The 26,240-nt window shown below is 39.3% G+C and overlaps 1 long non-coding RNA gene across 1 annotated transcript in view; it reads right to left on the bottom strand.

Moving 5' to 3' along the window:
- Positions 1-26,240, bottom strand: part of LOC131381719 (uncharacterized) — an 84,282-nt gene that overhangs the window by 573 nt on the left and 57,469 nt on the right. The gene's annotated exons all lie outside the window — the stretch shown is intronic.

Here is a 26,240-nt window from a genome sequence, read left to right as displayed (position 1 = left end):
GATTTCCCCCAATATTTTTCAGGCCAAAAGCCACTCCCATTCAGTTGCAAGTGCCAATAACCACATCCAAAATTCTTTATCAGACATAGTTTCTAAGTTTGTTTTCCTTCTTAACGTCTTTACTCCATGCCCCTGTCTGTGTATCTGTCTCTCTCTCTCTCCCCACCCCCACCCCTTCCTCTCAATTTTACTGTGGCTGCTTTGATGCTGTCTGAAACAAGAGAATTTGATGGAATGGTAACACTGTTAATCTGAGTTATTGTGTTTTGCTAAGAGATTTTAGTCATCTTTTCCAATCCAGGCTTTTAAGTCTTAAATCTCACTATTCAGAGTCCAGAAGTGGTTGACTTTTTCCAACTTGTAAGGCCCTTGAAATCGAGAAATTCTTTGTTCCCTTTATCCTCTGCTCGAAAACTGTCCAAATCTTTATCTCTTTATTATAATACTTTTCTCAAAACAGCAATAAAAGTCAACATAATCACAATGACTGTCATTCTGGTAGAGCTGATACAGGAATGCTGGGGAAGGAAGAGCATGGTCCCTTTAAATGATATGGAATGGGGAAAGGAAAGTGTGGGATAGAGAAGAGCATGGTCCCCATGTACCCAGGTGAGGATAGGCATTTCCTGCCCAAATGCTGCATTTACCAAGACCACCCTGGTGTGCCACACCCCCATCCTGGGCCTATAGAAACCCAAGAACCTAGCAGGCAGACACACAAGCTGCTGGACATTCTGAGGAACACATGAGTGGAATAAGACATAAGCAGTTGGTCATTGAGAGGACGTTGAGAGGGGCATGCCAGCAAAAGAGCACACCCACAGGGATGGGCATGCCAACAGGCCATCGACCTGCTAGATGAGGCAGAGTTTGGCTGGGGCAGCTGGGGCAGACCTAGGGCCGCTGAGTGGCCCAACTGCAGGGGAAAACCGTCTGCCATTTGGTTCCCCATTGGCTGAGAGCTACTTCCACTCAATAAAACTTGGCACTCATTCTTCAAATCCAGGTATTATCTGATTTTTCTACTACAAGGCAAAAACCTGGGCTACAGAAATCCCTCTGTCCTTGTGATAAGGAAGGGGTTTAATTGAGCTGGTTAACACAATCCACCTACAGGCAAACTAAAAGAGCATCCTGTAACCCACAACGACTGGGGCTTCAGGGCCTGTAAACATTCACCCCTAGACACTGCCATGGGTGGGTTGAAGCCCCACAGCCTGTGCATCTGTATGGTTCCCTACAGGTTTGAGCAGTGGGGCACTGAAGAAGAAAGCCACACCCCCATCACATGTCCTGGGAGGGGGACAAGGGAACCTTTCAACTGGGCCTCACCCGAGATCTGGGAATGTGAGTGTGAATGAATGCAAAACTGTCGGGTCTGCTTCTCTTCCAAATCCCTGCCATCTCTCTCTTTCCTGTGAGTAAGAGTCTCTGTTTCACTTCACAGAGTTTTAAACCTCCATAACTGGGCCTGACAAAACCCCCAGACTTTGTCTCTTCTCTCACGGGGTTTGAAATGGCTCTTACCTCTTTCTTTATAATGTTAACAGTTTTGCTACAGACTACAGGAATGTTACTAAGTAAAATGAACATTTGCCTCAGTCACCAAAGGTATAAATCAGACCAATTTTTCCTAGAGGTGGCATGTATGCCTCCATCTCAACAACTGCAGGCATGCATGGCTCAGGGCACCACTCCTTACCCTTTCCCCTCCCAGCTCAGGCACTCAGGCATTCCTGCAGCAGGCAAAGGCTGCACCCAACGGACATGAAGAGAGGTGGGAGAAATCCACAGTGGTAGCCTAGATTCCACAGGGATAACGGACGGGTACTTCTTGCCCACTACCCCAATGGAAGCTTTCTTTCCCTGGCCAAGGAATTAAGCCTGGTCTGAAATGGGGGAAGGATATAAGGATTGGGGCGGCCCACTTGCACTAAGCAAGTTGTTCTTCCCCTGGAATCTTCCCCTCTTTGCCCCTTATACTGTTTTTCTCTTTTTTCCTTTTCTTAGTGAGAGGGCCCCCCTGCCAACTCTTTTTCTGATAGGGAAGTTAATGGAGGAATGGACCCTTCTGGCTGAGAACTGCAAATTCAACAGAGCACATTTGAGACACTGTACATGGGTATAAACAGCCTCTTAAATGCCTTTTCAGTCCCAAACTCAATTCCAAACTTCAGGCAAACGCCTTAGAAAGAAAAACCAGGTCTGAGGGATCCAAAACCAGGCAACAGGCACTATGTAAATGGGCAGGACCAATTCCTGCTGACTAAACCCTCCACCCCATGGAAGGAGGCCATGCTCCACGGCATAAACAGGCCCAGGAACTTTGCTGACAGCAGAAAGAAATGGAGGCTTGGGTGAGGGTGGTTAATTCCTATTCTCCAGGTTTTCCCTGCTTCGTGGGTGCATACCGCAGTAGTACCTATGGCTGGAGATAAAGGGTGGAAAGTGAAAGAAGAACACTTGCTTTCTCTCTCCATCACACCCTGAGTTTTCACTGAAGAAGGAAGGGAATAAGGGACACCTCTATACCCTGTCTTTCAGAATGGGCAGCCAGTTCTCTTCACCACCCCCAGCCTATGCTCCTTTGAAGCGTATCTTGTACCATTGGGACTGCTTTGACCTTCAGAATCTGGAGGAAAAACACCACATAGCTCTCTGCACAAAGGTTTGGTCAAATTATGAAAGACTGTCTTGGCCTAAGGAAGAAACCATTTATTTCAATACCATCTGGCAATTGGAACTTTTCTGTAGACGGGAGGACAGATGGTCTGGGGCCCCATATGTGCAGGCTTTCTATACTTTGCAAGATAATCCAGACCTTTGGTGACAATATAAGATTGATCCAGCCCCCCTGTTTGCCATCTCAGGCAAGGGACAAGCCCAGGAAAGTAAACATATGAGTCCAAGAGGCACTTCTAGCAGAGGAGCCAGCTCCCTCAAGCCCTTCTCCTCGAGGTCCACCCCAACCTCCCTATACAGCTTCAGCCTCTCACTTGCTCCCTCCTAAAAATCCTCCATCTAAACAAGTCCCAGTCTCACTCCTGCCCCTCCAACAAATACCCAGTGAAATTGGGTCCAGTGAGGTCCAGGTCCTCTTCTCCCTACAGGATTTAAAGCAAATTATGGGGGATCTTGGCAAGCTTTCGGATGACCCTGATAGACATATAGAGGCTTTCGAGAATTTCACCCAGATATTTGAACTCTCCTGGAGAGATGCTATGTTACCTTTGAATCAGACCCTGATGGACACTGAGAAGCAGGCTGCTCTGCAAGCAGCAGAGAGATTTGGGGATGAGCTTTGTATCACATATAGTGCCAGGGAAGGGGGTGAACATTATCCAACAAGAAGAGAAGCAGTATCAATGGATGACCCTAAATGGGATCTCAATGGTTTAGTGGAAGACTGAAGGAGAACAAGCTTTCAGGTGTGCTTAATGGAAAGCTTACGTAGAACTAGGACGAAGCCTCTCAATTATACTAAGTTGTCCATGATCCACAAGGGATTTCATGAAAATCCCACTGCCTTCCTGGAAAGTCTAAGAGAGGCCTTGGTAAAAGCATACCTCTCTATCTCCTGATTTAGCTGAAGGACAGCTAACCCTAAAGGATAAATTTATTACCCAGACAGCTCCTGACATAAGAAGGGAACTACAAAAACAGGCCCTGGGACCAGAAAGTACATTAGGGGACATCCTGAAAGTGGCTACCTTCGTCTTTTATAATAGAGAGAGGGAGGCCCAAGAAAGAAAGAGGAAATACAGGAAAGAAACAGAAGTTTAATGGCAACCAGGCAAGTCCACAAACCCCAGAATTCCCAAGTGCACCTGTTAACTGCTAAAGATATGGCAAGAACAGCTATCTCTCTTCCAAAAGTTCATTTGCTCCAACACAAGGTTTAATTTCTTTCACCAGGGTGAAATAGCTTGGGGTACAATGTTATTGTTAGTGTATTTCACTTCTTATCTCTGTAATCTTTGGCACTAAATTCTTTCCTTGTATAATATACGTGTTTGTATATTATACAAGGAAATGTATAATTATACAAATGTATGTTTGTATAATATACAAGGAAATATGCATACTTAACCTCATAAAACTTGTTGTTTCTCTCACACCTAGAAGCCATCAAACTCCAAATGGTCAGACAACCGGAGCCTCAGATAATGACTCCCCTTTTCCAGGAAGCCTTAGACCTCTGGGAGGAATCTGACTGCTGTTTTCCCCAAAACAATGCCCCCTATCAGCAGGAAACAGCTAAGACTGGTGATCATCCATATTTTAAAGGCAGTTAGATGTACCTCTTCAAAGGGGAAAAATGATACGAGAGTGCTGAGAAGAGTGTGTTCACTTTAAATGATACAGAATTGCAGAAGGGAAGTTCTGGGTAGAGGAGGGCATGGTCCCTGGCTAGGGCTCCACCCCCATAGACCTAGGTGTGGACAGGAATTTCCTGCCCAAATGCTGCATTTCCCAAAAACACCATGGCCTGCCATGCCCCTATCCTGGGCCTATAAAAACCTGAGACCCTAGCGGGCAGACACACAAGCAGCTGGATGTCATGAGGAACACATCAGCAGAAGAAGATGTAAGTGGTTGGTCATAGAGAGGACGTCGAGAGGAGCACTCCAGCAAAAGAGCACACCAACAGAGATGGCACGCCAGCAAGCCATGGACCTGTGAGATAAGGTGGTGTTTGGCTAGGACAGTTGGAAGAGAGCCAGGGCCACTGAGTGGCCCAACTCCAGGGAAAAGCCACCTCCCTTCTGGCTCCCTCATTGGCTGAGAGCTACTTCCACTCAATAAAACTTTGCACTCATTCTCCAAGGCCACATATGATCCAATCTTTCCAGTACACCAAGGCAAGAACCCAGGCTACAGAAATCCCTCTGTCTTTGTGATAAGGAAGGGGGTCTAATATAGCTGATTAACACAAGCCCCCTATAGGCAAACTAAAAGAACACCTTGTGGCCGGGCGTGGTGGCTCATGCCTGTAATCCCAGCACTTTGGGAGGCTGAGGCCAGCGGATCACCTGAGGTCAGGAGTTTGAGACCAGCCTGACCAACATGGTGAAACCCTGTCTCTACTAAAAATACAAAATTAGCCAGGCGTGGTGGTGCATGCGTGTAATCCCACCTACTTGGGAGACTGAGGCAGGAGAATCACTTAAACCCAGGATGCAAAGGTTGTGATGAGCCGAGATCATGCCATTACACTCCAGCCTGTGCAACAAGAGCGAAACTCCGTCTCAAAAAAAAAAAGGAAAGAAAGAACACCTTGTAACACACACCCACTGGGGCTTCAGGAGCTGTAAACATTCACTCCTAGACACTGCCATGGGGTTAGAGCCCCATAGCCTGCCCATCTCTATGCTCCCCTAGAGGTTTTGAGCAGCGAGACACTGAAGAAGCCAGCTACACCCCCATCACATGCTCTGGGAGGTGGATGAGGGAACCTTTCCCCTTTCAGAGCTACAGGGTCCTAGGCTTATACATGTATGTTTTATAAGTTGTCACAGATGATATTTTCACCAAATATTTTGGCATGGTACAACAGAGCTCTTCAGTCTTCTATATAGCTAGGTGGATATTTTGTTTGTTTTCTACCACCTGATCACCAAGACAATGATGCATATGTTTACTTTCTGTATTATGACAGCACTCCACTCTGGTACCAGCTGCAGTAAAAGATAACCTCAGTGGACTTATAGAAGTTTATTTCTACACTTACATGTAGTCTAATCATATGTTTAACAGGTGAACTTCCATACAGAGATTCTTTCCTTCTACCTTGTGTCTCCTCTATTACCTAGGACCAGGAAGTCCCTAGCTTCTAGCCAAAAGTCAGGAAAAGAGAAAGATATGGTTATGTGGAAGTGGTTTTAAATCAGACTTTAAAGTTCCCACATTCTGCCCACATTCCAGAGGCCTGAACTCAGTCACCTGCCGGTACCTGCTATGTACCAGGAGATAAAGGAAATGAGTTTTGGTAAACACATAGCAGCCTGTCATACACAACACTCACATTGCTCTCGTTATGTAATTAGAAGAATATAAATTCTGTTATCCTATTAAATAAAACATCAATGAGCTTATTAGGATATTGGGGTGATCAGACCCAACACCAGGCCATGGGGTCTACGATGTCCAGCAGAGTCAAAGGAATGAGACAAGACAAGAGTGTGTAAAGTGGGACCAGGGGGTCAATGCTAGTATGGAGGCTGCAAAGGCTCCGAGCCCTGGAAGCCCACACTATCTATTGGTGATCAAACACAGTAGCAGGTGGTGAGGATGTGAGGGTTGAAAGAAAGCGGTGTATCAAGTGCATGAGCTATAGCTGTGACAGTTCAGCATTTCCTTTGAAGCATATGGAACATGTTCTGCTACTTGAGATAATGGGAAACATGTTCTTCTAGTTTAAGATACAATCGATCTATGAGCCTGGGAGTGCCAGAAGCAAGGAGCCAGCAAGTCTAGACACATTCCAGAAGCCACGAGGGGTTTTATACCCTGAGCCCTGGATTCCATCCAAGCCATGAGGGGTTTTATGCCCTGGGCTTAGATTCTGGTGGGGCTGGAAAGCCTTCCACACTTTGGCACAGAGTTTGGTGTTCCAAAGGCCATGAGGGGTTTTAGACCCTGGACTCCGGACATGTTCCAAGATTCTTTTACATTATGTCAGACATGCAAGCCCTGCCTCAGCATTTTTCCAAACACTCAGCTTTTCCCCAATATTAGGAGAAGACAGATTGGGAGATTCTGGCATAGTCAGAAATCAGCAATTTGATGTTTAGGACCTTATAATATTAGAGGTAGCAAGGGGAACCTTAAAGATCAGCCAGTCTTACTGTCTCATGTTACAGACTAATAAACTGAGGCTCAGATGGGCATAAGGAATCAGTGGTAGACATGGAACTGGAATACTGGTCTCCTCTCACCTAGGTCAGGGGGGTTTGCTATATGCCTCCCTGGCCTTAATTCTTCCTAAATCTGTAAAGTTGCTGTATGCTGATAAACCCAAAAAGAATTTTAAAAAATTTACATGTAACTTTTAGTGAATACAGGAAATAAAACAGCATCCAATTAGAAGACAAATAAAAATCTTTGGTCAGAATAGTAGTGGTAATAAGTTTTATGGTTTATGTGATCCTAAAGGAGATCTAATTTTTTCCTCCAAATATGGGATAAATTTCAACTGAATGTTGTTTCTCAGACCTTTTCAAATTGCTTGAACCTGGAGGATCAATCAGATCAAAGCAGAGAAAAACTATCACTTGTAAAACTAAACAAAAATGAAATAGAGAAATGTTTGCAAAAAGTTCAGAAAGCAACAATGGGTGATGAGTAGGACACAAATTAATTGCTGAAAGAAACAGAAACCAGTTATACTTTTCCACTATGAGTTTTTGTCCTTGGGATAGGTGATTATCCTCTTCAGATCTAGAAATAATGGTTTCTTCTCTGCCTCATTTCTGAGGTTGTAGTCAAGACAAAATGAGATCATGTATACAAAAGCAACTTGCAAGTTAGAAATCACTATCAAGGAGAATATTGTTACCATCTTCAAATAATCAGCAATAAATCTACTTTATCCTGTAAATAGCTATTAAAATCTATTGTGGTCTATGCAGTCTTCATAGAGCAATATGAATATAAGTAATTTACTATATTAGTTGTTACTCTGTTTCATAATTATTTTTTGCTGTAAAACTGTACCTACACTAAATTTCCAATGCTTTTTTCATTTATGCAACTATGTGGAAAACATCATCAGAAATTAAAAATACAAAACATAGTTTCAGAAAGGCATTTACAAAATGCAAAATTTAGTGAGCTGTTATAAGTTTCTTTTAACAACTAACAAGGTTAAATACTAATAAACTGATAATGAGAAAGATTATTTAAGAATGAGGTCTTTGTAAGTCAAATACTGAGGAAAGAAATATTTGATGATAAATGTCCAAGAGTAGGAGAGGGGAGGTGATAACCTCGCATAAAGGGTCAAATACAATAATGGGTAGAATCAATGAAAGTAAACTAAGATAATAGCAATTTCTTTTACTGGGAATTGTGTGGGTGCAGAAAATAACCCCTCTAGAGAATTACTCTACATGTCTGTATGGATTGGGTTTCTTCTTTTCAGTAGATCATAGAAAATGCTAAAGAGTATTCCGAAGAACTGACTTTCATTATTGGAGGCACATTTCACATAGTTTTAAAGGTCTTTATCTTCTATTGCAGATTTTATAATAAAGCATAATTTATTATGTAGAAATGGTTTCCATCTACAGACTGACTCAGAAGGGCTAAGAAGAAACCTAATATTGGCAAGTCTCCTACTTGTTCTCCAGTAAGGCAACCTCCATCTGCACCTCCATTCCTTCCTTCCTTCCTGTAATCCAAAACCTAGAGAGTTTTCTGAGTTTCTAGACTTCTAACCTGGAAGAATCCAGCGCCCTGATATATGCACAGATATAGGCCTAAGTTTCCGCAGAAAGATCGGCCGTGGTAATGCTGGTGACCTGTGGAGACACCCTCCTGAACTGTGGCTCCTGAAGTCAGGCTGCTTATTTTTATTTCAGAGAAATAGTAGATAGCTACAACTCAAAATAATTTTCAAGGTCTTTAAAAAATTAGGGCCTCAATGCAATCGGAATACTAACATATGAATGCATTTTTCTTAAAAAATAAAAGTGGTGAAGGACCAATTAGCATTATGAATATTTCCACCTAGTTCCCCAATCATTGGTGGGCCTCCAGTTGTCCATTCACTAGCCTCTTTGTGTGCCTACTAGTGAGCCATTTGCTAATTCCTTTTGGTAATATTACTTGGAACTCTGAATGACATTTTTAGTATGACAATTATTGCCAAAGCTTCTAGAAAATAACACGAGATCATACTTGTTACACCTACAAGATAAAGGAAAGACAGAAAAAAACAAGCCTATTGAGATAGAATTCCCATTTCATCAAGGATTCAGACCAAAATGATACAATTTTGCACAACTTTTGTTCAGGGTATATTCTGACATTTCAGCAGTCTTCCAATTCAATGATTTGAGGGAAAAAATATAAACAGGCTCAGTTCTGGCTCAAACTGGTTCTTTTTTTTTCAGGAAGCAAACTGGTATTTTTAATTTGATGCAAGATTAATATTTGAGTTCAGTTCAAGATTCAGAAAATTAGTATGGTTAATTCCAGTTTAAAGTTTGATTCAGGTCTCTAACTGCTCATTGTATCAGTCATGGCTCAAAGAAAAAGAAAAATATATATTTTTTAATTTTATAAATATATAAATATATATATTAGGTAGCACGAGAGAAAAATAGAATCATATCATTAATGGCTTTGAAAAGAACCAAGAATCTCATTATGGTCAAAACTAAGCACAGATTTTCTTTTGTCATGTGAGTTAGAATATACAAATGTACCTATTTCTAAGAATAATCCTTTAGAATAAAAGCCAGACATCTTTTTACTAAATGTTAACTCTATCCCTCTTTTCCCAGAGCAACCAAAAAATATCTAATATTTTCTAGAAAATTCTAAATTAAAAATTCTAAATCTTCATTCCTTTTTATTAATGTGATGCATAATTTTATAAATTTTGCATACAGTAATATATAGTAATTTGACATATACATACATACACACACACACACATACACATATAAAGGGTAGCAGATAAGGAGTTTTTAGTTCACTGAAGAGCAAGAGAAAGGCAAGAAGTAAATCAACAAAAGCTGATCAATCCAACAGTTGAGAGTCTCTAAGATTCTTTTCTGGATCAAAACACACAGCTTAGAAATTATTATTCTGCAAGTACATTTGATAGGATGATTTATTGAGCTATTAATGTATGATTTGTTCAAACAGAATTTTCCCTCCTCCATTCCAAGTAGGCCTCTCCTTATAAGTTTGAGATGAATAAAGAGATCTTATCCTGAAATGACAACAGTGGGAAGAGGTAGAATTGGAGAGGGGAAAATGGAAAAGCATCACTGTAGGTTCATAGAGCAGTGCCTGTTCCAAGCAATACCTGAGAGATGAGGCAAAGGGCAATGGCCCCATAGGACAATCCCAGGCCCACTCTATGTCCCTGTTTAGAAAGAAAATACCAGAACAAAAAGCTTCAAGATACTGAAAGCCCATATTCGTTTCCCTATTGCTGCTATAACAAATTACCACAAACTTGGTAGTTTAAAAGACAAATATCAGCCAGGAGCGGTGTCTCATGCCTGTAATCCCAGCACTTTCCGAAGCTGAGGAGGACAGATCTCTTGAGGTCAGGAGTTTGAAACTAGCCTGCCCAACATGGTGAAACCCTGTCTCTATGAAAAATCCAAAAATTACCTGGGCGTAATGACATGCACTTGTAATCTCAGCTACTTGGGAGGCTGAGGTGGAAGAATTGCTTAGCATCGGGAGGTGGAGGTTGCAGTGAGCCAAGATCACGCCACTGCACCCCAGCCTGGGTGACAGAGTGAGACTCTTTCTCAAAACATGCACATGTGTGCATGCGCACACACACACACACATATTATCTTACAGTTCTGGAGATTAGAAATTCAAAACGGGTTTTACTTGCCTCAAATCAAGGTGCTTTCAGGAAAGGAATGCATTTTTTCCTGGAGGCTCTAGAAGAGAAATCTATTTCCTTGCCCTTTCCAGCTATTAAATGTCATCTTTATTCCTTGGTTCATGGCCCCCTCCTCCTTGGCTCATGGCCCCTTCCTCCATATTCAAAGCTAGCAGTATAGCATTCTCAATCCTCCCTCTTTCTCCAACTTCTGCTTCCCTTGTCACATCTCTCCCTCTAACTCCAACCTTCTTACCTCTCTTATAAGGACGCTTCTGATAACATTTCACTCATCTGGACAATCCAGTCTTGCAAATGAGGGCATCAGGGGTTATACTGACGAACTGGAGATTCGAGATCCTTCCTCCAATCTCCATACATCTAGTAAGTCAAGGGATTCTTATGTAGCACCAAAAGAGGAAGGAAGCCACATTAATAGCTAAGAACTGAACTCATAGTCCAAATTATCTAGATATTAAGAAAAATTTAAAATATGACATTTTTTGCAAGACCAGGTATGAAAGGGAAAAAAAAGAAAAAAAATTAATTTGACATTTCTTTTGTGTAGAGTAATTTTTGTGCCTATAACATATAGCTTTGTTTTGCTTTCCTAAATGCATTACCCCTGAGTCATCACCATTGAAACTGCTCTACCAAAGTCACATGGACAATTAACAAGTATTCACTAAGCACCTATTATGTATAGAGCACTGTACTAGAAACTGCAAGTAATGTGAAAGAAATAGAAAACAGGCCCCTCTCCTTAGGTAGAAATTTGTACAAAATCCATAGATTAGACCTACTTATGGGAAAAAGAAGATAAGAAGAGTACGTACCACACTAAAGTATATTTTATAAATAATAAGTTTTTCAGCTGCCCAGATTCTTCCTACATTTTATCCTCACTGATTTGGTATCATTTCCTCACAGAATTGCTTTACAGAATCCTCATAAGAAACTCTACAAAAGGGAGCTTTTCTGGTCAAAGAAGCTTAGGAATATACTAACACCTCATTTTTTATTATGCAGCAATGGCTCAGAGAAGTTTGACACCAAATAAATTATTTTTACTTTAACTCAGTGTTTCCAAATTTATTTTGCCTATAGCCATTTTCCTCATAATTCTTACTACTATCCCTCTTTATCAAATGCTGATTTATTGCAATGATCACCTTTTTATTTAGACCACTTATTAAAGGCAGAAACAGAAAACCAAATACTGCATGTTCTCACTTACAAGTGGGAGCTAAATGATAAGAACTCAGGAACACAAAGGGAACAATAGACACTGGGGTCTACTCGAGAGTGGAGGGTGAGAGGAGGGAGAGGAGCAGAAAAGATAACAATTGGATACTGGGCTTAATATGTGGGTAATGAAATAATCTGTATAACAAACCCCCATGACACGAGTTTACATGTACCCTTAAATATAAAATAGAAGTTAAAAAAATAAATTTAAAAAAATGTTTCTATTTAAAAAGCCCAGCTACGACACGGCCTACTAGACATTTAATAGATATCTACAAAATAATGTAAATATTTACCATGATAAATGTCCATCTCTCTTTTAACTCCTGTATTTTTTAGTTATTTAGTACAATAAAACTAACCCCCTGAAGTTCTATGTTTTAGTAACTTTAGGATTAAAAGTTGACAATCACTTTTTAGAAGTCTGAATAGATTACATCCACCAGTCCTCCTTATCCATCAGTGTGTTTAGAGGTAGCATATTATGGAAGGGTAAGTGGTTACAACCTCTTCTCAACTCTGCCTGTAACCAGCAGTGTGGCCCCATGCAAAGCCCATGGCCTCCTAGCACCCAACGCACTCACTGGAAAAGACAAGAGGATGAACTAGATGATCTTCAAGGCTCCATGCAACTCTGTTATTTATGTACATTCTTTATCTAGGTATTCATTTCTTCAAAGGATGTCCATATATTAGATAATGATTTATCCTAAAGAAACTATGCTATCTTCCAACCCCACTACTATCCCAATAGTTCATTTGTTTATATTCAGTGACTATCCTTTATTATAGATTCTACCAGCATTCCTAGTCTGGCTGCAAAGGAAATATATATTCTTGGTGCAGCTTATAATCTTACAGAGTATTATGGACTGAATTGGTTCCCCCTGAAAAAACACATATATTGAAGCCCTAATCCCCAATATGACTGCATTTGGAGATGGGGCCTTTTAGAAAGTAAAACAAGGTTATAAGAGTGAAGCCTTAATCCAATAGAACTTGTCCTTAATCCAATAGAACTGGTCCATATGGGAAGAAGTGACACCAGGATTGGGCACACACATATAAAGGGCTATATGAGGATACAATGAAAATGCAACCATCCACAAGCCAAGGAGAGAGAACTCGGGAAACCAGGAGTGGAGCAACCAAGCCTGCTGACACCTTGATCTCAGACTTCCAGTTTGTAGAACTGTGAGAAAATAAATTTCTGTTGTTTAAACCACACAATCTGTAGTACTTCGTTATGGCAGACCTAGCAAACTGATACACTAAGCAAATATAATCTATATGTAGAAACAAGAAACAAAGGGTAAACAATAAGTGACTGGTTATAATCAAATGAAAATATGCATACTTTCAACAGGGACTACAGTCAGCAATAAGTTGTTGTACCTTTTAGAATAACTGAGGAAGTATAATTGGAATGTTCCTACCACAAAGAAATGATGAATGCTTGAGGTGATGGATACCCAATTTACCCTGATGTGATTGTTACATATTGTATGCCTGTATTAAAATATCTTATGTACCCCATAAATATATACACTACTATGAATACATAAAAATTAAAAATTAGAGGGAAAAAGCGAGTTTTAGCTCAGTAACTTCCACATAAAACTAGTTTGATTGTCTTGTATTTTTAAATATTGGAACTTTGAAAGAGATTATACTAGGCCAGTATTTTCCAAGGTTTTTAATAAATTTTTATTTCCATAGGTTTTTGAGGAACAGGTGATGTTTGATTACATGCGTAACTTCTTTAGTGGTGATTTGTGAGATTTTCATGTACCTATCACCTGAGCAGTATACACTGAACCCAATTTGTAGTCTTTTATCCCTCACTCTCTTCCCACACTTTCCCCCTGATTCCCCGAAGTCCATTGTGTCATTCTTATGCCATTGCATCCTCATAGCTTAGCTCCCACTTATGAGTGAGAACATATGGTGTTTGGTTTTCCATTCCTGAGTTACTTCACTTAGAATAATAGTCTCCAATCTCATTCAGGTTGCTGCAAATGCCATTAATTTATTCCTTTTTATGACTGAGTAGTATTCCATTACATATATATATATATATCTCACAGTTTCTTTATCCACTCATTGATTAATAGGCATTTGGGTTGGCTACACAATTTTGCAATTGTGAATTGTGCTGCTGTAAACACGCATGTGTGAGTATCTTTTTCATATAATGACTTCTTTTCCTCTGGGTAAACACCAAGTAGTGGGATTGCTGGATCAAATGGTAGTTCTACTTGTAGTTCTTTAAGGAATCTCCACAATGTTTCCCATACTGGTTGTACTACTTTACATTCCCACCAGCAGTGTAAAAGTGTTCCCTTTTCACCGCATCCGTGCCAACATCAATTACTTTTTGATTTTTTGATTATGGCCATTCTTGTGGGAGTAAGGTGGTATCACATTGTGGTTTTGATTTGCATTTCCCTGATAATTAGTGATGTTCAGCATTTTTTCATATGTTCGTTGGTCATTTCTATATCTTCTGTTGAGAATTGTCTATTCGTGTTCTTAGCACACTTTTGGATGGGATTGTTTGTTTTTTTCTTACTAATTTGTTTGAGTTTATTGTAGATTCTGGATATTAGTCCCTTGTCATATGTGTAGATTGTGAACATTTTCTTCCACTCTGTGGGTCGTCTGTTTACTCTGTTGACTGTTACTTTTGCTGTGCAAAAGCTCTTTTGTTTAGTTGAGTCCCAGCTATTTATCTTTGTTTTTATTGCATTTGCTTTTGGGTTCTTGGTCATGACATTCTTCCCTAAGCCAATGTCTAGAAGAAACTTTTTTTATGTTATCTTCTAGCATTTGTATAGTTTCAGTCTTAGACTTAAGCCTTTGATCCATCTTGAGTTGGTTTTTGTATAAGGCGAGAGATGAAAATCCAGTTTCATTCTCCTACATGTTGCTAGCCACTTATCCCAGCACCATTAGTTGAAAAGGGTTTCCTTTCCCTACTTCCAATCATGGCAGAAGGCAAAGGTGAGCACAGTGTCTCACACGGCAGAAGCAGGAGGAAGATAGAGGAGGGGGTGCTATATACTTTTAAACAGACAAATCTCGTGAGAGCTCTCTCACTGTCATGGGAACAGCACCAAGAGGATGGTACTAAACCATTCATGAGAAACACCTTCATAATCCAATCACCTCCCACCAGGCTCTGCCTCCAACACTGGAGATCAGAATTTGATATGAGATTTCAGTGGGGATACAGATCCAAAGCTTATTAGTCATTTTTACCATATTAATTCTTCCAATCTATGAGCACAAAATATCTATTTTTTCGTATGTTCCTCAATTTGTTTAATCAGTGTTTTGTAGTTTTCATCGTAGATATCTTTCACCTCCTTTGTTAAATTTATTCCTGGGTGGGTTTTTTTTTTTTGGATGGGTTTTTTTAATAGCTATTGTAAATGGAGTCACTTTCTTGATTTCTTTTTCAGCTTGGTGTGCAGAAATACTACTGATTTTTATATATTAATTTTGTATCCTTCAAATTTACTGAATTTGCTTATCGTTTTTGATAGACTCTTTAGGTTTTTCTCCATATAAGATCATGTCATCTGAAAAGAGGAACAATTTGAGATTCTCTTTTGAAATTTGTATGTCCTTTGCTTTTTTTCTCTTGCCTAATTGTTTTGGCTAGGATATCAGGTACTGTGTTAAATAAGAGTGATACAAGTTGGCAGTCTGGTCTTTTTCCAGTTTTTACAGGAAATACTTTCCACTTTTTCCCATTAAGTATGATGTTAGCTGTGGGCTTTTTATTTATGGCCTTGTTGTGTTGAGGTACATTTCTTCTATACCTAATTTGTTCAGATTTTTTACCACAAAGAGATGTTGGATTTTATCAAATACTTTCCTGCATATATTGAAATGATTATAGGGCATTTGTCCTCATTCTGTTAAGGTGATTTATCACATTCATTGATTCGCATGTGTTGAACCATCATGCATTCCTGGGATAAATCTCACTTTTTCATGGTGTATTATCTTTTTGATATGTTGTTGGAGTCATATTGCTAGTATTTTGTTGAGGATTTTTGCATTTATTTTCATCAGGAATATTGGCCTGTAGTTGTGTGTGTGTGTGTGTGTGTGTGTGTGTGTGTGTGTGTATCTTTGTCTAATCTTGGTATCTTGGTAATGCTAGCCTGGTACAATGAGTTAGAATTCTCTCCTCTTCAATTTTTGGAATAGTTTAAGAAGAATTGGTATCAGTTCTTTAAAAGTTTGATAAAATTTAGCAGTATAGCCATCTAATCCTGGGCTCTTCGTTGATGAGAGAATTTTTATTACTGATTCAATCTCATTAATCATTACGGGTTTGTTTAGGTTTTGTATTTCTTCTTGGTTAAATCTTGGTAGATCATTTGTGTCCAGAAACATTCATTTCCTCTAGATTTTTCAATTTGCTGGCATATAGTTGCTCATAATAGTCTCAAATGATTCTTCCTATTTCTGTGGTATCAGTTGTATCGTCTCCCTATTCATTTCTGATTTTATTTATTTGAATCTTCTCTATTTTTTCTTATACTAGGTAAAGGGTTTTTTATTTTATCATTTTAGAAAATCACTTTTTATTTCATTATCTTTTGTATTTTTTAGTCTATTTTGTTTATGCCTGCCCTGATCTTTGTTATTTCTTTCTTTCTACTAATGTAGGGGTTAGTTTGTTCTTGCTTTCTAGCTCCTTGAGGTGAATTGTTAAGTCATTTATTTGAAATCTTTCTACTATTAGGATATAGTCATTTATTGCTATAAACTTTCCTCCTAGTACTGCTTTTGCTGTAACCCACAGGTTTTGGAATGTTGTGTTTACAATTCCATTCATTTCCAGAAATATTTTTTATTTCTCTCTTAATTTCTTCATTGATCCAGTGGTTGTTAAGGGGCATGTTATTTAATTTTTCATGTATTTGTACAGTTTCTAGAGTTCCCTTTGTTATAAATTTTTAATTTTATTCAATTGTGGTCTAAGAAGATACATAAGTTGATTTGAATTTTTTTATAATTGTTGAGATTTGTTTTGTGTCCTAACATATTGTTCATCTTGGAGAATGTTCCATATGCTGATGAGAAAAATTGTATTTTGGAGCTGTTGGCTGAAATGTTCTGTAAATATCTGTTAGGTCTACTTGGTCTATAGTGCAGTTTCAGTCTGATGTTTCTGTGTTGATTTTCTGCCTCAATTATTTATTCAATGCTGAAAGTGGGATGTTGAAGTCCCTGCTGTAATTTGAATGTTTGTCCTCTCCAAAACTCATGTTGCTACTTAATTCTTAATATGGCAGTATTGAAAGGTGCAGCCTTTATAAAGTGATTGAATCATGGAGATTCTGTTGTCATTACGAATTCATCCGTTCTTGGATTAATGGCTAATGGATTAATGGATTTTAACTGACATGGGACTATTGGCTTTACAACAAGAGGAAGAAAAACCTGAGTAGCAGGCTCAATCTCTACACCATATTATACCCTGCATCCCTATGGGACCCTGCAGAGAGTCCCCACCAGCAAGAAGGCCTTCACTAGATTCTGCCCTCAACCTTGGATGCCCCCACCTCCAGAAATAAGTTTTCTGGCCAGGTGCAGTGGCTCACGCCACCCCAAAGTGGGATTCCAGCACTTTGGGAGGCCGAGGTGATCCCATCTGAGGTTGGGAGTTCGAGACCAGCCTGGCCAACACAGTGAAACCCTGTCTCTACTAAAAGTACAAAAATTACCAGGTGTGGTGGCACGTGCCTGTAATCCCAGCTACTAGTAGGGCTGAGGCAGGAGGATTGATTGAGGAGTGATCCTCTGGGAGGCAGACGTTGCAGTGAGCCAAGATCGTGCCACTGCACTCTAGCCTGGGCAACAGGGCAAGACTCCATCAAAAAAAAAAAAGAAAGAAAAGAAAAAAGAGAAGAGAAGAGAAGAGAAAAGAAAAGAAAAGAAAAGAGGAAAGGAGGAAGGAAGGAAGGAAGGAAGGAATTTTTATTTACAAATTATTCAGTTTTATGTATTCTGGGAAAAAAAGGAAATAAATGAAGACAGTCCCCAACTCTTTTTATATTGAAGTCTATCTCTCTCATTAGCTCTGATAATATTTGCTTTATATATCTAAGTGCTCCAGTGTTGGGTGCATATATATTGGCAATTATTAAATCCTCTTGCTGAATGAATTCCTTTATCATTATATAACTTTTTTGCCAATTTTTATGTTTTTGCCCTTAAAATCTATCTTATCTGAGGTAAGTATAGCAACACCTGCATGCTTTAGGTTTTCATTTGTGTGGAATAACTTTTTCCATTCCTTCACTTTCAGTCAACGTGTGTCATTACAGGCAAAGTGAGTTTCTTGTATGCAGTTTATAGTTGGGTCTTATTTTTTATCCATGTAGCCAGTGTTGTGTGTTGTGTGTGTGTGTGTCTGTGTGTGTATTTTAGAGATGGGGTCTCACCATATTGCCCAGGCTATATAGTGCAGTGGCTATTCTCAGGCACAATCATAAAGTACTACAGGCCAGCACTCCTAGGCACAAGTGGTATAACTTGTGTGACCACAGGTGTACACCACCACATCCAGCTATTATCTTGTTACAATGGGGGATTTAAACTGTTTACATTCAAAATTGCTACTGTGAGGACTTACTCCTGTCATTTTCTTAACTGGTTTATGATTGTTTTGAATATCCTTTGTTACTTTCTTTTTCTCTTCTTGGTTATCTTTGTGGCTTGCTGATTTTCTATAATAATAACATTTGATTCCTTTCTCTTTCTCATTTGTGTACCTGCTCTACCAGTGAGTTTTATACTTACATGTGTTTTCATAATGGTACATATTATCCTTTTGCTTCCAGATGTAGAATTCCCTTAAGCATGTTTGTAGAGTCCACGTAGTAGGTGAAGTTTTTCCATTTTCGCTTGTCTGGGAAAGACTTCATTTCTCCTTCATTTCCAAAGGATAGCTTTGCTGGGTGTAGTATTCTTGAGTGAAAAGTTTATTTTTCTTTCAGCACTTTGACTATATTATCTCATTCTCTTCTGGCCTGTAAGGTTTCTGCTCAGAAATCTGCTGTTAGACTGATAGGAATTCCTTTATATGTGACTCGATGCCTTTCTCCTGCTATATTTAGAATTCTCCTGCTATATTTATAATTATATTAGTTTGTCTTTGACTTCCAGCAGTTCGACTATAATGTGCCTCAAAGAGGATCTTTTGGGGTTGAATCTATTTAGGGCTCTTTGAGCTTCCTGAATCTGGCTGACTCTATTTCTTTAAAGACTTGGGGAGCTCTCAGCTATTACTTATTTTATGTTTTCTATGCTGTGATGGTTAATATTAAGTGTTAACTTGATTGGATTGAAGGATATAATGTATTGTTTCTGGGTGTGTCTGTGAGGGTGTTGCCAGAGAAAACTGACATTTGAGTCAGTTGACTAGAAAAGAAAGACCCACCCTCAATGTGGGTGGGAACCATCCAATTAGCTCCTAGCATGGCTAGAAAAAGCAGATGGAAGAAGTGGAATAAACTGGCTTGCTGAGTTTTCTGGCTTTCATCTTTCTCCCATGGTGGATGCTTCCTGCCTTTGAACATCAGATTCCAGATTTTTCAGCCTTTGTACTCTTGGACTTACACCATTGGTTTGCTAGGCACTCTCAGGCCTTTGGCCACAGACTGACAGCTGAACTGTCAGCTTCCCTACTTTTGAGGCTTTGGGACTCAAACTGAGCCACTACTGGCTTCCTTGCTCCTCAGCTTTCAGATGACCTATTATGGGACTTCACCTTGTGATCATGTGAGTCAATTCTCCTTAATAAACTCCCTTTCATATATACATATATCCTATCAGTTCTGTCACTCTAAAGAACCCTGACTAATACATATGCCTTTTTCCAGCTTTTCTCCTTCTGGAACTCTCAATAGATCAATATTTCTTCACTGATGGTACCCCATGTCTCACTGGTTTTCTTCATTCTTCTTTCTTCTTCTTCTTTCTTTCTTTTTTAAATCTGACTTGGTTATTCAAAAGATCTCTCTTTAAGTTCAGAAATTCTTTCTTCTGTTGGGTATAGTCTACTGTTAAAGCTCTCAATTGTATTCATTCATTGAATTCTTTATTTCCAGGATTTTTTATTTGGTCCTTTTTTATATCTATATCTTTGTTGAATTTCTCATTTAGATCATAAATTATTTTCTTGATTTCTTTGTATTGTCTACATGTGTTCTTTTGTATTTTCTGGTTTCCTTAAGATCATTATTTAACACAATCAGAAATGACAACGGGGATATTATTACTGACCCTGCAGAAGCACAACCAACTATCAGAGAGTATTGTGAACATCTCTATGCATATAAACTAGAAAATTTAGAAGAAATTCATAAGTTGCTGGATATATACACCATCCAAAGACTAAACCACAACAAAATTAAATCCCTGAGTAGACCAATAACAAGCTCTGAAATTGAGGAAGTAATAAATAGCCTTCCAACTAAAAAAATGACCATGCAGATTGACAGCTGAATTCTACCAAATGTACAAAAAAGAGTTTGTACCATTTCTACTGAAACTACTCCAAAAAATTGAGGAGGAGTGACTTCTTCCTAACTCATTCTATGAAGCCAGCATCATTCTGATACCAAAATCTGGCAGAATTACAAAAAAAGAAAACTTCGGGCCAATATCCTTGGTGAACATCAATGTAAAAATCCTCAACAAGATACTAGAAAACCAAATCCTGCAGCACATCAAATATTTTATCTACCATGATCAAGTAAGTTTTATCTCTGGGATGCAAGGTTGGTTCATCATAGGGAAATCAATCAATGTGATTCATCACATAAACAGAACTAAAGGCAAAAACCACATGATTATATCAATAGATGTATAAAAGGCTTTTGATAAAATTCAGCATCCATTTATGTTAAAAACTTTCATTAAAGTAGGTATTGAAGGAACATACCTCAAAATAAAAAGAGCCATATATGAAAAACCCACAGCCAACATCATACTAAATGGGCAAAAGCTGAACTCTTTCCCCTTGAAAACCCACACAAACAAGGATGCCCACTCTCACCACTTTCATTCAACATAGTATTGGAAGTTCTGACAAGACCAATCAGGCAAGAGAAAGACATAAAGGACATTCAAATAGGAAGAGAGGAAGTAAAACTATTCCTGTTTGCAGATGACATGATCCTGTTTCTGGAAAACCCCATAGTCTCAGCCCAAAAGCTTCTTAAGCTGATAAACAACTTCAGCAAAATCTCAGGATACAAAATCAATGTGCAAAAATCACTAGGATTCCTATACACCAACAACAGTCAAGTTGAGAGCCAAATCAGGAACAAACTCCCATTTACAATAGTTACAAAAAGAATAAAATGCCTAGGAATACAGCTAATTATGGAGGCGAAAGATCCCTGCAAAGAGAACTACAAACCACTGCTCAGAGAAATCAGAGATGGCACAAACAAACAGAAAAGCATTCCATGTTCATGGATAGAAGAATCAGTATCATTAAAATGGTCATACTGGCCAATGAATATATAAATTAAATGCTATTCCTATTAAACTACCATTGATATTCTTCACAGAACTAGAAGAAACTATTTTAAAATTCTTATGGAACCAAAAATGAGTCCAAATAGCCAAGGTACTCCTGAGCAAAAAGAACAAAGCTGAAGGCATCACACTACCCAGCTTCAAACTATAGTACAGCACTACAGTAACCAAAACAGCATGGTACTCATACAAAAACAGATGCATAGACCAATGGAATGGAATAAAGAACTCAGAAAAAAGACCAAACACCTACAACTATTTGATCTTTGGCAAACATGACAAAAACAAGCAATGGGGAAAGAATTTTCTACTGAATAAATGGTGCTGGGATAACTGGCTAGCCATATGCAAAAGATTAAAACTGGACCCCTTCCTTACACCATATACAAAAATTAATGCAAGATGGATTACAGACTTATATGCAAAAACCAGAAACTGTAAAAACACTGGAAGAAAACCTAGGCTATATCATTCAGAACATAGGCATAAGCAAAGATTTCAAGATAAAAATGCCAAAAGCAATTGCAACAAAACCAAAAATTGGCAAATGGGATGTAATTAGACTAAAGAGCTTCTACACAGCAAAAGAAACTATCAACAGAGTAAACAGACAACCTACAGAAGGGGAGAAATTTTTAACAAACTATGCATCTGACAAAGGTCTAATATTCAACATCTATAAGGAACTTAAAAAAATTACAAGAAAAAACAACCCCATTAAAAAGTGGGCAAAGGACATGAATAGACAATTTTCAAAAGAAGACATGCATATAGCAAACGATCATACAAAAAACAAAAAGCTCAACATCACTGATCATTAGATAAATACAAATCAAAAGAACAATGAGATACCATCTTACATCAGTCATAATGGCTATTACTAAAAAGTCAAAAAATAACAGATGCTGGCAAGCTTGCAAAGTAAAGGAAATGCTTATACACAGTTGGTAGGAGTGTAAATTAATTCAACCTTTATGGAAGACAGTGTGGTGATTCCTCAAATAGCTAAAAACAGAAATACTGTTTGACCCAGCAAACCCATTACTTGGTATATACCCAAAGGAATATAAATCATTCTATTATAAAGACACATACATGCAGATATTCATTGCATCCCTATTCACAATAACAAAGAAATGAAATCAATCTAAATGTCAATTAATGATAGACTGAATAAAGAAAATGTGGTTACATATACACCATGGAATACTATGCAGCCATAAAAAAGAACAAGATCATGTCCTTTGCAGGGACATGGATGGAGCTGGAAGTTGTTCTCATTAGCAAATTAATGCAGGAACAGAAGAAAAAATACTGTGTTTTCATTTATAAGTGGGAGATAAATGAAGAAAACACATGGACACATAGAGAGGAAAATTATACATTGAGCCCTAATAGGGCGTAGAGGGTGGAAGGAGAGAGATGATGAGGAAAAATAACTAATGGATACTAGACTTAATACCTGGGTGATGAAATAATCTGTACAACAAACCTACATGACACAAGTTTACCTATGTAACGAACCTGCACATGTACTCGTAAACTTAAAAGTAAAAAAAGATCATTATATTGAATTCCTTTTCAGATTTTTCATAGATTTTCTTTTGTGAGGGAGGTCTGTTATTGGAGAATTATTATGCGCCTTTGGGGGTGTCATGTTTCCTTGCTTTTTCATGTTTCTTATATCCTCACATTGATATCTGCATATCTGGTCTAACAGGCACTTCTTCCATATGTATATAGTAGCTTTCATAGGGAAAGACTATTTCCTGTAGATGTATACTTAGCGTTGGCTGGGTAGGGTACTTCGGTCTTGGTTCTGAGTGGGTATCATAGTGTAATCTCTGCATGGCGTCTTTAGCTCTAATCAACATTGGCAGTGCCTATGTGTTGTTCAGTGGCTTCAACTGTGTTTTTTTATGGAGGCTGTGGTGAGGCTTTGCTGGGGATTGTGGTGCTGGGTGTGTTGGTCCTGAAGCCACTGGGTGGTGTGCATGGGTACCAGCTGTGGTGACAGTTGGCCTAAAGTGGACTGGTTCTTGGTACCCCAGGTGGTGCACGTGGTGCCAATGGTAGCAGTCACAGCTCTGGGTGGACAAGTCTTTGGGTGCCCAGATGCCATGTGCAGGCACCAGAAGTGGCAGTGGAAGGCTGGGAAGGCTGGTATTTGGGTCCCCAGACAACACACACAGGGCCTAGTAGTGGCAATGGCAGTCGCAGGCATACAGAGGCCTTCATGATGGTGGCAGTGGGGCCTAACAGAACCAATCCCTGGATTCCCAAGCAGCTTGTGCAGACACCTGTGGTGGCAGCAGCAGCCTCGGCAGGTCTTCAGGTGTCATGCTTCAGTGTGCAGTGGCCCCATTACTAAAGAGGGCAAGATGTCTGTATGTGGTGGTGGACCAAGGCAGAAAGCTCTCAGGCTTTAGGGAGTGTATGCTTCAGTTTCCTATGCCTTAGGGCAACTCCCTAATGTGCTGGACTGCCTGTTTTCTGAGCTGTAGGGCTCTCAGGTGCCAGGGATGTGCCCATCTTCTGAATTCAACTGGTGTATCAATGCTGCAGCCTTTGGGGTGGATTTGGGGGATGTCAGCACCTTAGGTATGTGCGGATGCAGGGGTTTTTCAGCCCCCCCAAGGGATGCAACCTGCTGTTGGTTCTGTTCTCAAAATGGTACTGTCCTGCAGCAGCTTAGGTCCTAGGAAGCGGATGAGATTCACCATAAAATCCCTTTCTGGGGCAATGTAGTCACGTGGACTCCAGGCAGCTTTCTGTACTAGGCCCAGGGCCTGTAAGGGCAGAGGGGTTCTCCTCTTGCTAGGATTGCAGGCATCTGTGGTGGGAATGAGGACTGCTGGAGATCTCTGTCTTTCCCTTTCCCTACAATGAGGAGTCCCTCCTGGCTCCAAACCAAACCCATCTGGCTATTTCACTTCTCTCTATTCTGCCATCTCAAGTTTCTATGACTCAGAGGATCCCTGTCTCTGTTCTGCTGAATTCTACTGCACTCGTTTATATGCTCTATTTGACATGTGGTTATTTACTCACTGTTTTTGTCTTTCTTCGTGGAGGAGGTAAGTGCTGGGCACCTCTAGTCAGTCATCTGAATGGCATCTCTGAGACTCTAAACCTCCTTTTTTTAATCAAGCTGACTCTCCAGCTAATTTTATACTTCATACCAATTCCTAGTCTTTTATTCTCTGAGTGTGTCTGGCTCCTTTCAGGAAGTTTTGCTAATACTAATTTACTTTTAATGATGTAACTTCCAGGAAGAGTTTTAAAATTTTAGATAAATTTACAACTTTACTTAAAGGCGAGGAACATGAATAAAAGTATTGTGTTCCCTCGAATCTCAAGCTCCCTTAAGATAGTGCTCAATCCATTCCACCTCCTTAATTCACAGGCATAGAGTATGCAGGCATTTTAGCCATTAGAGATCAGATCACAATTCTGAATACAGGCTGCTAGAAAGGTCTAGTGGCACATTACACTTAGTTCACCTCAGAGGGATGATGACTCACTAATTTAATGCATTGCCATTAAATTTAACAGGATCAGTTTTTGATTGCAATATATAAAAGAAAAGCTAACATTGACCTAAATGTACTCTTAAATAAAACTCTCAGAGACTGAACCCAACAGCTTGTACGTTGTTGTTGGCTCACAAATCAGAAACCTACAATTATCAATGTACAAACTTCATCTATTTAGTCAAGAGGTCCCTTATAGCTGAAGAGGCAACACTGAAGACTGAGTGGTGCAGTGAGAACCCTTTTATCTCTCAAACATACCGACTGCTGAGCTGACTCTGTAAAGCAAATGCCAGACCAACACTGTCCAATGGGAACATAATGCAAGCCACAAATTTGAGTCACATATGTAACATTAAAATTTCTAGTAGCTTTGTTTAAAAACAAGAAACAGTGAAATAGTTCTAATAATGTATTTTATTCAACACAGTATATTCAAAGTATTATTTCAATGTGTAGTCAATATAAAAAATTATTAATGAGACATATTACATCCTTTTTTGTACTTAGTGTTTGCAATTCAAAAAAGCATGTCTCAGACTAGGACAGCCTAGGCTCTACACCCTGGAGGGCTTTCTTATTCCTTTCTTGTAATCAAAGAGATCTCAGAGCAGGCTGTTTCACAAAGTTATTGCCTTTATGCTCCTGAACATCCAATTACTCTGCATTATGAGGATAAGAAGAACAACATTTCACTTGCACAGGACTTCTTAACTTTCCTTGAGCTCATGGTTAAGGGTCACAGGATTCTACTACAGCTACAAGGGTCACCGTTTCAGGTCCTATGCCAAGAGTAAAATGCAAAGTCCAGCAGCCAGCAAGGGGAAGAAATCTAACTGCCGCAGTTACTCATTCTCAGAGTGTACAAATCCCAAGACTTGCTTCTCTAACTAGTCCTGCCCTATCTTTCTCTGTTGGCCAACTCGCTTGCTTGTTAAAAAGAACTTAATATTTATTATATGTTTAATGTGCAAGATTTAACTTGTTCAGTCTTTTTAGTAAGACTTTTTCTGTGCTATTATTAACCTTATTTGATAGATATGCAAACAAAGACTACTTATGCCCATTGAATGACTTGGCCAAGGTGACACATACAGGATGAAGCCGGGATTCAGTTCCAGCTCAGAAGCACTATAATCTGTATTGACCTGCTCTCTAGCTTCTGGATTCTCCTGTTTTCTGCATGATCCACATTTTGTCTTGACTTCTCAACTTCAGTTCATTCTGGCTAGCAAATGACCAGCAACTTCCCATGGAGATAAACTATAGATCTTATCTGCTATGGCTCTGTTCTTGGCAGCTTATAAGAA

The sequence above is a fragment of the Hylobates moloch genome, unplaced genomic scaffold (genome assembly GCF_009828535.3).
Source record: "Hylobates moloch isolate HMO894 unplaced genomic scaffold, HMol_V3 SCAFFOLD_2, whole genome shotgun sequence".
Classification (NCBI taxonomy): Eukaryota; Metazoa; Chordata; class Mammalia; order Primates; family Hylobatidae; genus Hylobates; species Hylobates moloch.
Note: the sequence above shows the minus strand (reverse complement) of the source record. Positions and strands in the feature narration are given on the sequence as shown.